The sequence below is a fragment of the Pseudophryne corroboree genome, chromosome 6 (genome assembly GCF_028390025.1).
Source record: "Pseudophryne corroboree isolate aPseCor3 chromosome 6, aPseCor3.hap2, whole genome shotgun sequence".
NCBI classification, from domain to species: domain Eukaryota; kingdom Metazoa; phylum Chordata; class Amphibia; order Anura; family Myobatrachidae; genus Pseudophryne; species Pseudophryne corroboree.
Genome location: NC_086449.1, coordinates 503,630,798 through 503,646,601, shown reverse-complemented (window position 1 = coordinate 503,646,601; position 15,804 = coordinate 503,630,798). Strand labels below are relative to the sequence as shown.

Here is a 15,804-nt window from a genome sequence, read left to right as displayed (position 1 = left end):
GGGTCCTTGCTATAAGATCTCCCCAGACCGGAGTATTGGAATCATAACATTATAACCGGCCACACCAAAACTTAAAATTAAAGGGGGTTTAATTTTTTCTCATTCTGTTTTTGTGAGAATTTATCGGCCTCATGAATCCGACAGGTTTAGGACCAAATCCCGGTCAGCTTTTAGTAAACCAGATTCAGGAACTTACTCAGATGGTCCAGGATCTTTCTCTTCGGGTGAGATCGCAGGAAGATCTTTTGCGAGCCTCCCCGAGCGTTGTTCCTGAACCAAAGATGCATTTACCCGACCGTTTTTTCCGGTGACAGAAAAGATTTTTTTAATTTTAAAGAAGCTTGTAAGCTATATTTTCGTTTAAGACCTACATCCTCTGGTACTGAATCTCAGCGGGTTGGGATTATTATTTCATTACTCCAGGGGCATCCTCAGACCTGGGCCTTTGGTTTAAAAGCTGAGGATCCTGCGTTGTTATCTGTAGATGCCTTTTTTAAGTCATTAGGGCTCTTGTATGATGATCCTGATAGAGAGGCGTCAGCTGAGAGTCATCTGTGCGCTCTCAAACAAGGTAGAAATCCAGCGGAAGTTTATTGTACCGAGTTTCGCCGTTGGTCGAACGACTGTGGCTGGAATGACCCGGCCCTGCGCAGTCAGTTTCGCATCGGTTTATCTGAATTTATTAAAGACAGTCTCCACCAGTACCCCGCTCCTGAGACTCTCGATAAACTCATGGAGCTTGCTATAAAGATTGATCGTCATCTCCGAGAGCGGAGGGCTGAAAGAGGAACAACTGTAAGGCCTAGTCCTTGTGTTTATACCTTCCCAGAGGACGTCGAGGAGCCCATGCAGATGGGTCTCTCGCGGCTGTCTCCTGAGGAAAGAACCAGAAGACAAAATTCCGGTCTTTGTCTGTACTGTGGTGGTAAGGGACACTTTGCTCGTAACTGCCCGAACAAGTTGAGAAACGCTCTGACCGGGTGAATTGTGAGGGGGTTCACTTAGGTCTGCAGCTTATCTCCTCAAACAATTCTCTATTAGTCCCTGTTAAGGTTTCCTTTGGCAGCCTCAGTTCATTAGTGTCTGCCTTTGTCGATAGTGGAGCTGCAGGAAACTTTATGGACTTAACTTGGGCTAAGGCCTTAGGCATTCCACATTTACCGTTACATAGATGTATCACCATGCACGGCTTAGATGGGGGTCCGCTTTCCAATGGGGTAATTACTCACTGTACACCTCCAGTAGTACTTACAGTAGGAGCCTTACATTCGGAAGATATTGAGTTCTACCTTACACATTGCCCGGCAGTTCCTGTAGTTTTGGGTCACCCTTGGCTTGCCTTTCATAATCCCACCATTGATTGGCGGTCCGGGGAGATTTCCCAATGGGGTTCTTTTTGTGCTAAAGAATGTATTTCTTATCCAGTCAGGGTTGCAGCAGTTGTCCCAGAGCTCATTCCTGTGGAATACCAGGATTTTGCTGATGTGTTCTCTAAAGGCAATGCGGACATTCTGCCTCCCCATCGGTCCTATGATTGTACAATTGAACTAGTTCCAGGTACCACTTTGCCTAAGGGGAGATTATATGCCTTGTCCGGGCCAGAAACCACGGCCATGAATAATTATATTCAGGAAAACCTAAAGAAGGGATTTATTAGACCATCAAAATCTCCCTTGAGTGCAGGTTTTTTCTTTGTGGAGAAAAAAGATGGTTCGCTTAGACCATGCATTGATTTTAGGGCTCTGAATAAGATCTCTGTTAAAAACACCTATCCTTTGCCGTTCATTTCTGTGCTTTTTGATCAGTTACGTTCCGCCGTGATTTTCTCTAAAATTGACCTTAGGGGAGCTTACAACCTCATCCGAATTAAATCTGGGGATGAGTGGAAGACGGCTTTCAGCACTCAGTCGGGTCACTATGAATACCTGGTGATGCCGTTCGGCCTGTCAAATGCTCCTGCGGTTTTTCAAGACCTCATTAACGATGTCCTCCGTGACTTCCTAGGGAAATTCGTGGTCGTTTATTTAAACGACATCTTGATTTATTCTGAGTCGATGGAACAACATGTAACCCAGGTGCGTCTGGTTCTTCAAAAGTTACGTGAGAATCATTTATATGCCAAGCTGGAGAAGTGTGATTTTCATATCACAGAGGTATCTTTTTTAGGGTACATAATTTCTCCCCAGGGGTTTTCCATGGAACCGAAGAAGCTCCAGGCCATCCTTAATTGGGCGCAACCCACTAATTTAAAAGCAATTCAGCGCTTTTTAGGGTTTGCGAATTATTATAGGCGGTTCATTCATTCTTTTTCTGACCTGGTCGCTCCCATAGTAGCTCTGACTAAAAAAGGAGCGGATTCCTCCAATTGGTCGCATGAAGCTGAGTTGTCCTTCCGGGCCTTGAAACAAGCCTTTGTCTCGGCTCCTGTCCTCAGACATCCTAATCCGGAACTGCCCTTTATTGTGGAAGTTGATGCCTCAGAGGTTGGAGTGGGGGCTATCCTTTCTCAGGAAGATCCAAAGTCTCTGGAGTTACATCCTTGTGCCTTCATGTCCAGGAAATTCTCCTCCACTGAATCCAACTATGACGTTGGTAATCGGGAGTTACTGGCAGTAAAATGGGCTTTCGAGGAATGGAGGCATTGGCTGGAGGGAGCTAGACATACTATTTCGGTTTTTACTGACCATAAGAACCTGCAATATATTGAATCTGCTAAACGGCTTAATGCTCGGCAGGCACGTTGGGCATTATTTTTTACTCGTTTCAGGTTTATAATCACCTTCAGGCCTGGTTCCAAGAATACTAAAGCTGATGCCCTGTCTCGTAGCTTTCTTCCGGTTCACAATAGCAATCCTGTTGTTACCCCCATAGTTCCATCTTCGGTCATCCGGGCAGGCCTCACACAGGATTTATTTACCCAGTTAAACCAGCTTCAACACCAAGCTCCTAGACTTACTCCTGCTGGTCGTCTTTATGTTCCTGAATTTTTGAGAGGCACTGTTTTAACTGAGTTTCATGACAACAAAGTCTCAGGGCATCCGGGTATCACTAAGACCTTGGAGTTAGTCTCTCGCTCAGTGTGGTGGCCTAGTCTTTCTAAAGACGTTAAGGAATTCGTCCATTCCTGTCAGGTTTGTGCACAAAATAAGGTTCCTCGTTCCTTGCCTATCGGGCAACTCATGCCTTTAACTGTTCCTCTTAGGCCATGGTCTCATATTTCCATGGATTTCGTGGTTGACCTTCCCCTTTCAGCCGGATTCCGAGTCATTTGGGTGGTAGTGGACCGTTTTAGTAAAATGGCTCATTTTATTGCTCTTCCTCGTTTGCCTTCTGCTCAAGGGTTGGCAGTTTTGTTTCTCCGCCATGTGTTCAGGCTTCATGGTTTGCCCACTGATATTGTTTCTGATCGGGGTCCACAATTCATTGCACAATTCTGGAAACGTTTTTGTGCCTCATTGAAGATGAAACTGTCTTTAACGTCTGGTTACCACCCACAATCTAACGGGCAAACCGAACGAGTCAATCAGTCATTAAAACAGTATTTACGTTTGTATTCAGCCAAACTCTAGAATGATTGGTCCGAGTTTCTCCCTTTGGCTGAATTTGCTTATAATAACTCTTGTCATTCCTCCACCAAAGAGTCTCCATTCTTTTCAGTTTTTGGTTTTCACCCCAGAGCCAATTCTTTTTTTCATCATTCTCCAGTCTCCTCGCTGACCTTAACCTCCCATCTCAGAGCAATTTGGAAAAAAGTGCACCTTGCTCTCAGAAAGGCGGCCTTTCGAGAAAAGACATTTTCCGATAGGCTCCGACGTCCTTGCACTTTTAAGGTGGGAGATAAGGTGTGGTTGTCAACTCGCAACATCAAGCTTCGACAATCCTCGGCTAGACTGGGACCCAAATTTATTGGACCATTTCTTATCATTAAGAAGGTCAACCCAGTTGCCTTTCGGCTACGTTTACCAAGATCTCTCAGAATTAGAAATACTTTTCACTGTTCCCTGTTGAAACAATATGTTTCTTCCAGTAGATTTCCTCGGAGGACCTCTCAGGGTAGATCTCCAGTGGATGTGCAGGGACAACAGGAGTTCTTGGTAGAGAAGATTCTTGATTCTAAAATGTCCCGGGGTCGGCTTTATTTTTTGGTTCACTGGAAAGGCTATGGTCCGGAGGAAAGGTCTTGGGTCCTGGATAAGGATCTTCATGCCCCTAAACTCAAGAAATCATTTTTTCGGGAATTTCCTCCGAAACCTGGCTTTAGGGGTTCTTTGACCCCTCCTCAAGGGGGGGGGGTACTGTTAGGCGCCGCGGTCCAAGATCTCGTTGCGGCCCGGCGCCTAGCAACTAGGGACGCCGAGCGGTCTGAGCCGCCGGGTCCCTAGCAACGCTGGGACGTCGTGCGCGCTGAGCCGCCGGGTCCCTAGCAATGCTAGGACGCCGGGCGCGCTCAGCCGCCAGGACCCTAGCAACGGGGATGCCACGGGCGGACCGCGTTCCCCGTTGCAGGGTCAATCAAGTAATTAAACACACTGGTCTTCTGGTCGTGCAGCAAGGCAGCTGCACGACATTTATGTTAATCGGCCTCTGAACCCTGATTGGAGGATGCAGTGCTTAAAGCCTTCTCAGTGCTTCACACAGACGCCGGTTATAGCTTCCTGCATGCTGCTTTGGTTTGCTGAACGTCTGTTCCAGTTCTGCTGTGTCCGGTCATTCCTGTCCTCAGAGTTCCTGAATCTTGGAGTTGTCATCTCATCCCAAGGAGCCTTCCGGTCCTCAATTACCCGCAACAGTCGCTAGAGGATCTCGAGTGGTGTTCGTGAGTGGCGGCTCTGCCGCGTGCTGAGGCTTAGGTAGCTTCATCTCGTATTCTGTTTTGGAGCATTTGCAGAGGTTTCCGCTCCCACAGTCCTCTCCGGAACTCGGCGGTGCCGAGTAGGAGAGTGGACAAGTGGGTATTTTGGTTGTCCTTTTCCCTGGCGGTTTTTCCGCACATACTCTAGTTTAAAGTTAGTGTATAGCCCCTTGCTTTGTTGTTTAGTTAGAGGGCCCCTTGTTATCACCCTGTCTCGGATTTCTCTTTGTCTCCCATTAAGACCTGAGGGGGCATCGGAGTTGGGCAGACGTAATCCGCCCTTCAAACGCGGCTGCCATGGGCTCAAGCAACCATAGTCTCGCAAGAGATTTCTGACAACACGGGCGAGACAACGGAGATAGGGCGCCAGGGGCTATTCCCGTTCCCACTCTTATTTCCCAGCATTACGTTCCAGTACTCGGGTCCTTGCTATAAGATCTCCCCAGACCGGAGTATTGGAATCATAACAGAACCACTGATGAAGTCCCAATATAATGAGCACACGTTAGACACAGTTGCAGTGTAAACCAGTGATGAAGTCCCAATATAATGAGCACACAATAGCAGACACAGTTGCAGTGTAAACCACTGATGAAGTCAATATAAAGGAATACACAATGTTACTGACCACTGGAGAAAGAAAGGATACTGATGGTACTGGATATTGATGGCAGAGCACCGATGGAGCTAGAGATCAATGGCAGAACACTGATGGAGCAGAAGATCGATGGTGGAACACCGATGGAGCAGAAGATTGATGGCGTAACACCGATGGAGCAGAAGATCAATGGCGGAATACCGATGGAGCAGAAGATCAACGATGGAACACCAGTGGAGTAGAAGATCAATGTCGGAACACCAGTGGATTAGAAGATCGATGGCGGAACACCAATGGAGCAGAAGATTGATGGCGGAACACCAATGGAGCAGGAGATCGATGGCGGAACACCGATGGAACAGGATATCGATGGCAGAAGCCCGATGGAGAAGATCGATGGCGGAACACCAATGGAGCTTGACAGAGCTGCAAGCAGGTTGGAACTCAGGTCAGAAGGGAATCTCCTGGAGCAAGTTAACCTGGAAGCAGCTGAGAGCAAACATCCATACAGGGTATGACCATCATAGCACCAGCGATAAGGCAGATCTTACCCAGCATTCTTATAGGAGCCAGTGTGCAGGGATTGGCTGGGTCGATCAGGTGGTGCAGGGAAGCTCAGACCGTCACATAATTGGCTGTGCTGCAGTCAGGTGATCAGGACTTGTCACAGCAGTACTCCAGGCTCAGTCTCTGATGTGTATTGAGGCCTAGCAGACCCAAACACTAGGAAGCAGACATTATGCTGAGAGAGCTATGCAGGAACAGCATGTAAAGACTTTACTGCAAGCTAGGTGTGATGAACAGAGAGCCCGGTTGGTGAACACTGGGTCTTGGCAATTACACACACAGTGGAATTCCTGCTAAGGTGCTAACCAGCAAGTAATCAAGACTGCAGTTTGTATGTGAAGCAGATGCCTGTTTGCATAATAAGCAGAGGTAAGCCACAGAACATGAGAAATACCATCAGGATCGTTACATAGTTAATTTAATACAAATTATTTCTATGCAGGGGCATAGCCAGAACTTTGTGGGCCCCATATTGAATGAGCCTCTATCCCAGTGCTTCTAGAGCGACATCTCTTCTCAGTACATCTCCCATGATAGTGTCCTAGTTCATTTTGTGAACCATAGCAGAGCCTTAGTTAATGTTATGCCCCATAGTAGTGCCCTAGTTTATTATATAACCCATAATAGTACCCTAGTTCAAATTATGTCACATTGTGGGGCTGCCATTACACATTATGCAACGCAGTATCCCCAATTCACATTATAACATACAATGTCCCCAGTTATGCCACACTACAGTGCCTCCACTTCATATTGGGCCATATTACAGTGCCCCATTCATATTATGTAACATTATAATGCCCTCCAGTTCATTTTATACCACATTACAATGAACAGGTTCAGGTGCATAACTAGATAAATTATAGACCACAAGGCAAAAGTTTGTAAGGGCCCCTATGTACTACTGGATCAGTTTGATATCCCGGCTGTCAGGATCCTGTTGGTCCGGAAACCGATGCTGGGATCCCGATAGCCGGGATACCGGCGGCGAGCTCAGAGTGCCCCCTCATGGGCTTGCTACACTTGCCATGATTTGGGCCTGGTGGCAACCTTCAGTCACCCCAGGGTTATATTCCCCCTCGGGTGGTGGCGTGGATCACCACCCAAGTGGGGATTTCAGCGGATGTCGGGATTCCGGCATTTGTATTCTGACAGCCTGGATCCCGATAGCCGGCAAATTTAATGCTTCCCGTACCACCCAATGGTGAAAAATGTATATAACACATGTAACTGTGACAGGGAAGGTGGCCCTTCTCAGCTCTGGGCCCCATAGCAGCTGCTCTCCCTGCACCCGTAGTAACTATGCCCTTGATTCCATGTACAGTAGCAACAACATTTTCTTACAAATACAACATTTTATTAATTACTCTGAGCATTATACTGTACTTCACACTGTTATTTGCATGCTGGATACATATAATGCACTTCATAATCTGCCTGAGGAATGCAATATAGATGATTATGCAGATTTTTAATAAACAATTATAAGCAAAGTGAGCCTTTATTTTAGATAAAATCCATAATTATTAATAAACCTCTGTTAATTAGAAAATGTAAACACCAGGCACAGTTATAATTTAGACCTTGATGAGCTTGCAGAGATTTTCACCAAGTACATTAGAATACTCCTCATTTGCATTAAAATTAGTCATAAATCCGTCTATAACAGTTTTCTTTAGCAATTCTAATATATAGCTTAGATTCTAACTGACATTTTTCTTTACCTTAATTCTTTCTTATCACAGAAATATAGTTCTAGATGAAGGTTTTAAAGTTATTCAAACCAATCTCATGTTCTTAATATCATATATTACCATAGTTTTAGTTTTATTATAAGAATATGTTTTCTTCATCTAAGGTCAATGGTTCCCAAATTTTCTTGTTTGATTCCAGCCTTGAGTACCTGCTGTTTTTATTTGTGGACAAATGGGCACTGGATACCTCCATGAGAATGATGGAGATGGAGAGGAAGAGGACAGATTATTTACAGATTTAGGGGCCCATTTATCAATAATCACATTTGCAGTGCAATCTGGGTGCAATATTAGGGCACAGGACCGCATTGCAGTATGTGATTATTACACCTGGATGTATGAAGCAGCAACTGCAGGGGGGTGCTCATGCCTGTAATGTGTTCCCTTCTACGCCGGGATTCCTAGTCATATGCATTCCCACTGACCTCACATGCACAGCTAGGGAGGGTTTCAACAGAAGAACCCAGTGCCAGATAATTTTGCAATCAGTAGCCCTTAGGATGCAATTGGCTAACACCATCTTCAGATGGTGTTGGCTGTGGGGGCCAAGATTGGCAATGCTTCGCAATCCAGAGCTTTGTAAATCAGTTAGCATCGCATCCCCCATAGAAACCTATGTGAGGAGTGTATAGATCGAAGCAAATATTGGGTGATATTAAATGTTTTCTGTTATCCCCCTGAAAACAGGTGTTTTGGGGGAATAAGCAGCAAATATTTATTGATAAATGGGCCCCTTATTAATCTCCAGTCAATTATCTTGTCAAGTTTTGGTACAATCTACAGTATACTTCATTTAACTAACACCCCAAGGATAATGCAGCACATCATTTATCCTCTGGGGTGTGTCACAGGACAGAATTTAAACATTTACTTTACCTCCAACATAATATTTTAATACACCAGGGCCAAAAGTAGGATTTTTGTCACCCGGGGCAAAGCAGTAATGAGTCTGAGTCTTCTGAATCACCCGGGTCACGTGCCCTCCTAGCTCCCTCTCACATTAGTTGCAGCCTAGTTCTTCGTTGTTGTTGTTTGCTTACTTTCATGCTCATTGGAAGGTTTTACTTCAGCACACACCACTATAGCTCTTCCTGCTTCACCTCTTATCGAGGCAAAGCAGGAAGCAATAATGCTGAGATGTATTCCTAGAGATGAGTGGGCTTCTGAGAACAGAGCCCACCCACACTTACTCAAACCGAGGGTATCTGGACTGCTGCTCAGATCTCCCCATCAATTCTGGAAATGAGGCAAAATGTCATCATCTGGAGTTGGATTCTTGTGAGTTTTGGATTCTACATAAGTCCCTGTGATGATGATTCGGGCACCGTTTCACACGGTGCTGACTCCACAATGTTGTGCTGTGTCCATCTACTCCAGTGGCTGCTGTGGTGAGTCCATCCATTCCAGTGGCATGTCGCTGTATATGCATTTATAGCTGGCTTCAATTCAAAAGCCTGCATAGCATACTGTACACCCCGCTATGCTGGGAGTTGTGAGTACACATTGCAGTCACAACATAGCAGGACACATCTGTACACACACAACAAATATTTTAGTCCTTTATTTCACACTCATCCTAGGCCTGGGGTATACTCGGGAGGGGGTAGCCCTTTATTGGAAGAGAACCCATTTCCCAAGGAATCACCAGGCATGGGCTGACTATTAGGGGCAGGTTAATGTTTTGGTAGGGGAACCCCATAAAGCGTGACCCCTGCTATGGCATTACCCCCAATCCCCAGTTCCCTGCTGGTTGTCCGCTGCTGGTTCCTGGAAATACGGGGGACCTCCACCCCTAATTTTTAACCACTTCTTTACACTGTAACACACAGAAACACTGCACAGATTTTGGTCTGCTCCATGTTCTAGCATGTTTTTAAAAACAATTCTTAGTAAATTTGGGAGTTGTATACCTGTCTATGGAAAGTACTTGAGAGTTGATTCGATGGTCTATTGAATTCTATTAGCATGTATGGCTATCTATTTCTATTCAGATCACATTTTTATGCCTGTATTTGGCTTTAGTAAATCTCTGTTTTGCAGAAACAGGCTAAACTTGCATGAGAATGCAATCACGAGCAAACATGATTCTTAGTAAATAAACAGTGTGAAGAGAGTCAAAATAAGAGCTGTTGTACATGCTCAGCTGCTGCTACTGATATGATGGGCCATTACATACCTCATTCAGGAAGTCTGGGTGCAGAAGCTGCACTAGCAATTCTCTCTTATTTTCTGCAATGTTTTAGGAAGTTGCTGGTCTGGCTTACTTCATTGACAATATTGAGAATATTAGTATGACTGTTAAACTTACTGGTTAATAACTGAAGCTTGTAGTCATCTTCTGCCAAGCAAGCAACCCAGATGCTCAGAATAGGATGAAGGATGACCTACTGCCCCAGAGCATGGGATAGCATGACATTACATCACAAGCTTTGTGGGAGCACTGATGGAGCCTCCTGCCAGGAGAGACCCCACGCAAGGTACATGGTAGGGTAGCAACTTTCCCACCCCCGCTACCTTGCACCATATTTGGCAGCATCGATTACACACCCCTCATTATGAGTCTGTCCATGTTGTCCTTAATTAAGCATGTACTGTAGGTGGGCTACTAGAACTGTTTCCTTTGTGAATATATAGTACATATAGTAGAATGTGATATGATATTGCCTTTCTCATCTATTCTGTTTAATACTGATAGAAAATATTGAACTTTAATTATTTTATTTTCAAAAGTTCATTTTGATTGTCAAAAGAACTTAGGGCCTAATTCAGCATGGGTTGTAGTTATGTGAAAATTTGCACAACTACAACCCTTTACACTAGCATGCGGGGGGATGCCCAGCACAGGGCCGGTCTACCCCACATGCCGGGACCTCCCCCCACTATTATGCCAACGCTTTGCTCAGCATCGAAGTGCTTGCATGATAAGGGTAGCCCCCTGCCTGCACAGCCTAGCTGCAAAGGCAGATGGTTTACCTGCCATCTTTTGGGTTGCAGCTGCTGCATGTGAATTCGCACAGCCGCCGCAGCCCGCCCAGCAAATGGTCCAGACACACCTGCGTTATCCTGACCGCATTCCCCCAATGATGCAACGCTGACCCCAAAATGACAATGCAACCCTGCGAATGCGTCTACCTGTCAATCAGTCAGAGGCATTCGCTTATGTGAGATGCCGTTGCATCTCACGTTGTGTACACGCGCAGTGTGGCTTCTGCACATGTGCACATTGTAAAAGGGCTTCAGCATGCAAATATATTGCAGATGCGTTCCATACTGAATCGGGCCCTTAGTTCTTAATAATGGTCAGCTCAGTAACCTGACTTTCCTTCAGCAGATAGCAGGTGAAATATCTTAAACCTTAACATTTGCACCAGGTCCTTAAAGAGTGATTTTTGTGAGGTAATCTGGACCCTGTAATCTGACCTCTATCCACCACAAATTATAAAACAGCACAAGTACTACTGTGGTTGGCATCTATTTAAAAAAAAGCCATACTGTAGTTCATGACACTTCTGTTACAGCAGGATATCCTTGTTGAAAGGACTCACAACGCATCCCTTTATAAGGTCTAAATGTAGCTGATGATAGCCCTTACATTTAAGGTAGCTCCTGAATCTTTGTATATTAAGAAAATTAAGGAATTTGAACACATATAGAAATGTAGCATTTAAGTCATTTGAAATTGCACAACGCTATGTTGTCAGTGAGATGGTAAAACAAGAATATTGAGTCACATTTGTTTTCAGTAATAACATACACAATATAATATTTGAAGTTGTGAGGTCATATGTTCATTGATTTCAACCTTTTCTTATACATAATAGCTGATACAGTAGATCCACATTCTGCCATAGAAAGACAAATACAATAAGATGGTATTTCACTGCCTTTACGAACCTAATTTCAAAAGCTGAGATAAAATTATTTGTTCACAGTCTTAAAAGTAAATGTCAATGACATGTTTCCATTGGGCAAAAATCAGTAAAGATCATAACTGAAAATGACTGTTGTGTTAGATGTTTGTTAATGTTCTTATAATACAAAATAACATTTTCAATTACCAGTAATACATTTTGTGAAAAGATTCAATTAAGCACAAGCTGGTGTCGACACCTGTGCACTGCGCAATTTCCTACCAGCTATGGTAACTGATTTCTGTTTGCACCTCCATAGGCTGCAAGCAGAAATCATGCTTAATTGAACCTTCCCCATTGAGATATTGCAAAAATGTACACGGAGTATATGAATTAATGGAATTAATGTATGATTTAATTACATTTATAATTTTTTAATCCTTCAGGTTGTGATTTAGATTTATGTAATATTTTCCGCCATATTTTTTTAATTCATTTAAACAAGTATTCAATTTTTATATACAATTACCTTTAGTTAGCCCACACCAAGCAGCCCCTCAGTAGGCTCACATTTATTCTTGTAGTGTTGAAATGCTGTGTCAATATTTACATTTTAGTATTAATGGTCTAAAAGCTTCTTTAAGAAAAATCAAATACTGTATTTAAATATAAAAATAAATATTTTTGAACATGGATTTACAGTACCTGAATTACAGTATTCCTTTAAAAAATTAAAAGATAATTACCATTGCAAATACCCATACCAGCTTCAGTCCTTCTCACCTTACTAAATAAACACATAGGACAGACAGACAAACACACGCACATACAGTATGGGGCACACAGACATATGTAGAACTAAGGGGCAGATGTACTAAGCAGTGAAAAGAGTGGAGAAGTGAGCTAGTGGGGAAGTTGCCCATGGCAACCAATCAGCTGCTCTGTATAATTTTATAGTATGCAAATTATAAAACTGTTACCTCAATGCTGATTGGTCTCCAATGGCTCACTTCTCCACTCTTTTCACTGTTAAGTACATCTCCCCCTTTGTCTGAGAATAACATTCAACATGCAGGAGTCTGGGTTTATAACAATAGTACCTGATTGTGACATACTGTATATCCAGATTTGTTCATTCTGCTGAGAAGTTACTAAATAAAGTTTTGCCAGAACATCATTCAGGTAAAGTATATTAACTTACACTTACGGTGGTTTCCTATCACTGACTGCATTATACAAGTGTCAACTATTTCTCAGGGGACCAGAATACACTGGGGCATATTCTAATCATGCACTATGCCTTCTGCATTGGAGACAAATTTGTTTGTTACAATCGATTAACTAGGCAAGCAATGTGGAGAAAAGTACTGGTATGACATAACATTGTATATAAATATATAAATTGTAACAGTTAATTAAGAACGCATCTCCCATTCTGTAAACTTGTCCTTTCTTATCAGTATTTTATTATCTAGTAACTGGAGTAGAAAACCATTGGGATAAATATTCTGTGATAAATTTTGCTGCTAATATATGAAATTAAAAATGTATTTAGAAGTTTGTTTTCCTCTGATGATGGCTTTGAGATTAGTTTGACACAAAGTTCATTTCTTTTAAAATGACTATAATTAAGTTGAACTGCTCATGGAAGATAATTTCACATTAATTAGTACAAGAATTGACAAGCATTTTAAATCAAGCATATTATACATTTTGCATATAAATTATACTATTATGTACAGGAGTTGTTTTTTTAAAATATAACTAACATAAGATTTCCTCTCAGTATTATTTTTGAAATAGAGCATTTTATTCTGTATATTTAAAATACAGGTAGACCACCAATTATCTGGCATCTTATGGTCCGGCACCTCTTTTAATCCGGACACATCAGGTGTTGGGAGAAGATAGGCTGCAGGTGGGAGTTAGGCTTTGGTAGAAGGGAGGGAGTGGGGGAATCAGGATGCAGCTGATACCACGGCTGCCGATAATCCTGCTAAAAGAATAATCCAGCCCAGTTGGTGTGGCTCCTTTATTTGAATTCTGGGTGGTGCTTCAGCCCCACCTTTGGAGTTGCCATTGATGCCAGTCAATAGAGTTCAATGTTGAAAAAGCCTTGTAAACATAAATGTAAGTTCTATATCACATTATTGTAACCTAATGTGAATATATATTGTATTTCAATAACATAGGTGCAATTTAGATATCATTATAAGTAGCTTAAGTTGCTTGGTATTATTTCTTTTGGAAACCAATCAGTTCAAAGATGATTAATCAGTCTTGCACTCTTTGCATTACGATTTGTAATAACAATTGACATCTGGTTTTATACAAGATATACTTTTCTGAAAAGCTGTACAACATATGGCCCGCTATTCTACCATATTACTCTGAGAGCTATGTTGGCATATGTTGCAGGTGTGCAACTGCATACCTCCCAACATGACCCTCTCCAGGAGGGACAAATTGCTCTGCTGCTGGACTTTTCTCTTAATGTATGATTGCTGGCACCTGTGGTGAACAGGGTAGTGGATAAGAAAGGTGTTTAAGCACAGGTGATGGCAATTATTAATTAAGAGGGAAGTCCAGCAGCAGAGCATTCTGTCCCTCGTGGAGAGGTTCCTGTTGGGAGGTATGCAACTGATATATATATATATATATATATATATATATATATATATATATATATATATAAAATTAATATATATTAGTTTACATTATATAAAAGTGAATTTGGGTAAACATTTATATTATTACCTGAAATGTATCTATTTAGAAAGATCAACACACCTTCTGAATAAATATAGTTCTATGATGTCTGACCTAGCTAGTTTTAATCAATTTATACTGCACATTGATATTTTTTACATTAGTTGTGCCATACAATGGCTTGGCTAAATTAAATTCAGTATACTCTGTATTCTACAGAGAAATATGTAACTTACCATCTGGAAATCAAGGTAGAATTGCTTTCTTTGCTAAAAATCAGCTGATGGCAATTTAGCGCGGTGGGTATTGAGACAGTCTAAATGTTGTTACAATTTGGCCATATAAGGGCTTTAAAAATGAGAAAACAAGCTATTTAATTTTGTAATCCCCTATAACTCGAGGTCATGTAGCACATGTTCAGCAGAAGTAATTTGATTGTTTTTTTCTTTCTTGAGAACCACAAATCTCCTTTACAGCTACTAACAGAGGGATTAAACTTAACATCCATGGATAACAGACCTTTAACAGAGAAATAAAAAGTAAAAAAAACAAAACTGTATTTTTTTAAATATGTCTGTTTAAAAATATTGTAATGTATTATTTTGCTGTGATTCAGATCAAGAGATCTTAAGGACTTCTTCCAGATGACATATGTAAATTCTAGAAAATTGCATATTACCATATTACCTATAGTTCTAGAGTTAAGGTCTGTAATATCCTGAGACGAGTGGGAAGAGTGTGAACAATGGCCCTCATTCCGAGTCGTTCGCTCTGTATTTTTCATCGCATCGCAATGAAAATCCGCTTAGTACGCATGCGCAATATTCGCACTGCGACTGCGCCAAGTAATTTAACAATGAAGATAGTATTTTTACTCACGGCTTTTTCATCGCTCCGGCGATCGTAATGTGATTGACAGGAAATGGGTGTTACTGGGCGGAAACACGGCGTTTTATGGGCGTGTGGATGAAAACGCTACCGTTTCCGGAAAAAATGCAGGAGTGGCTGGAGAAACGGGGGAGTGTCTGAGCGAACGCTGGGTGTGTTTGTGACGTCAAACCAGGAACGACAAGCACTGAACTGATCGCACAGGCAGAGTAAGGTTGAAGTTACTCAGAAACTGCAAAGTAGTTTGTATTCGCAATATTGCGATTACATCGGTCGCAATTTTAAGAAGCTAAGATACACTCCCAGTAGGCGTAGGCTTAGCGTGTGTAACTCTGCTAAATTCGCCTTGCGACCGATCAACTCGGAATGAGGGCCAATGAGATATAGGGGGTAATTCAGACCTGATCGTAGCAGCAAATTTGTTAGCAGTTCAGCAAAACCATGGGGGTAATTCTGAGTTGATTGCAGCAGGAACTTTGTTAGCAGTTGGGCAAAACCATGTGCACGGCAGTGGAGGCAGATATAACATGTGCAGAGAGAGAGAGATTTGGGTGTGGTTAGTTCAATCTGCAATCTAAATTGCAC

The 15,804-nt window shown here is 42.5% G+C and overlaps 1 protein-coding gene across 7 annotated transcripts in view; it reads left to right on the top strand.

Moving 5' to 3' along the window:
* SYT1 (synaptotagmin 1) overlaps positions 1-15,804 on the top strand; it is a 1,004,279-nt gene that overhangs the window by 542,203 nt on the left and 446,272 nt on the right. Inside the window, exon 1 of one of the 7 annotated variants that reach the window (XM_063927397.1) lies at positions 13,693-13,752. The exons of the other annotated variants lie outside the window; for them this stretch is intronic. The gene's annotated coding sequence lies outside the window, so the exon portion shown is untranslated. Of the gene's footprint in view, positions 1-13,692; positions 13,753-15,804 lie in introns of those variants that run through there. 7 annotated transcript variants of the gene reach the window in all.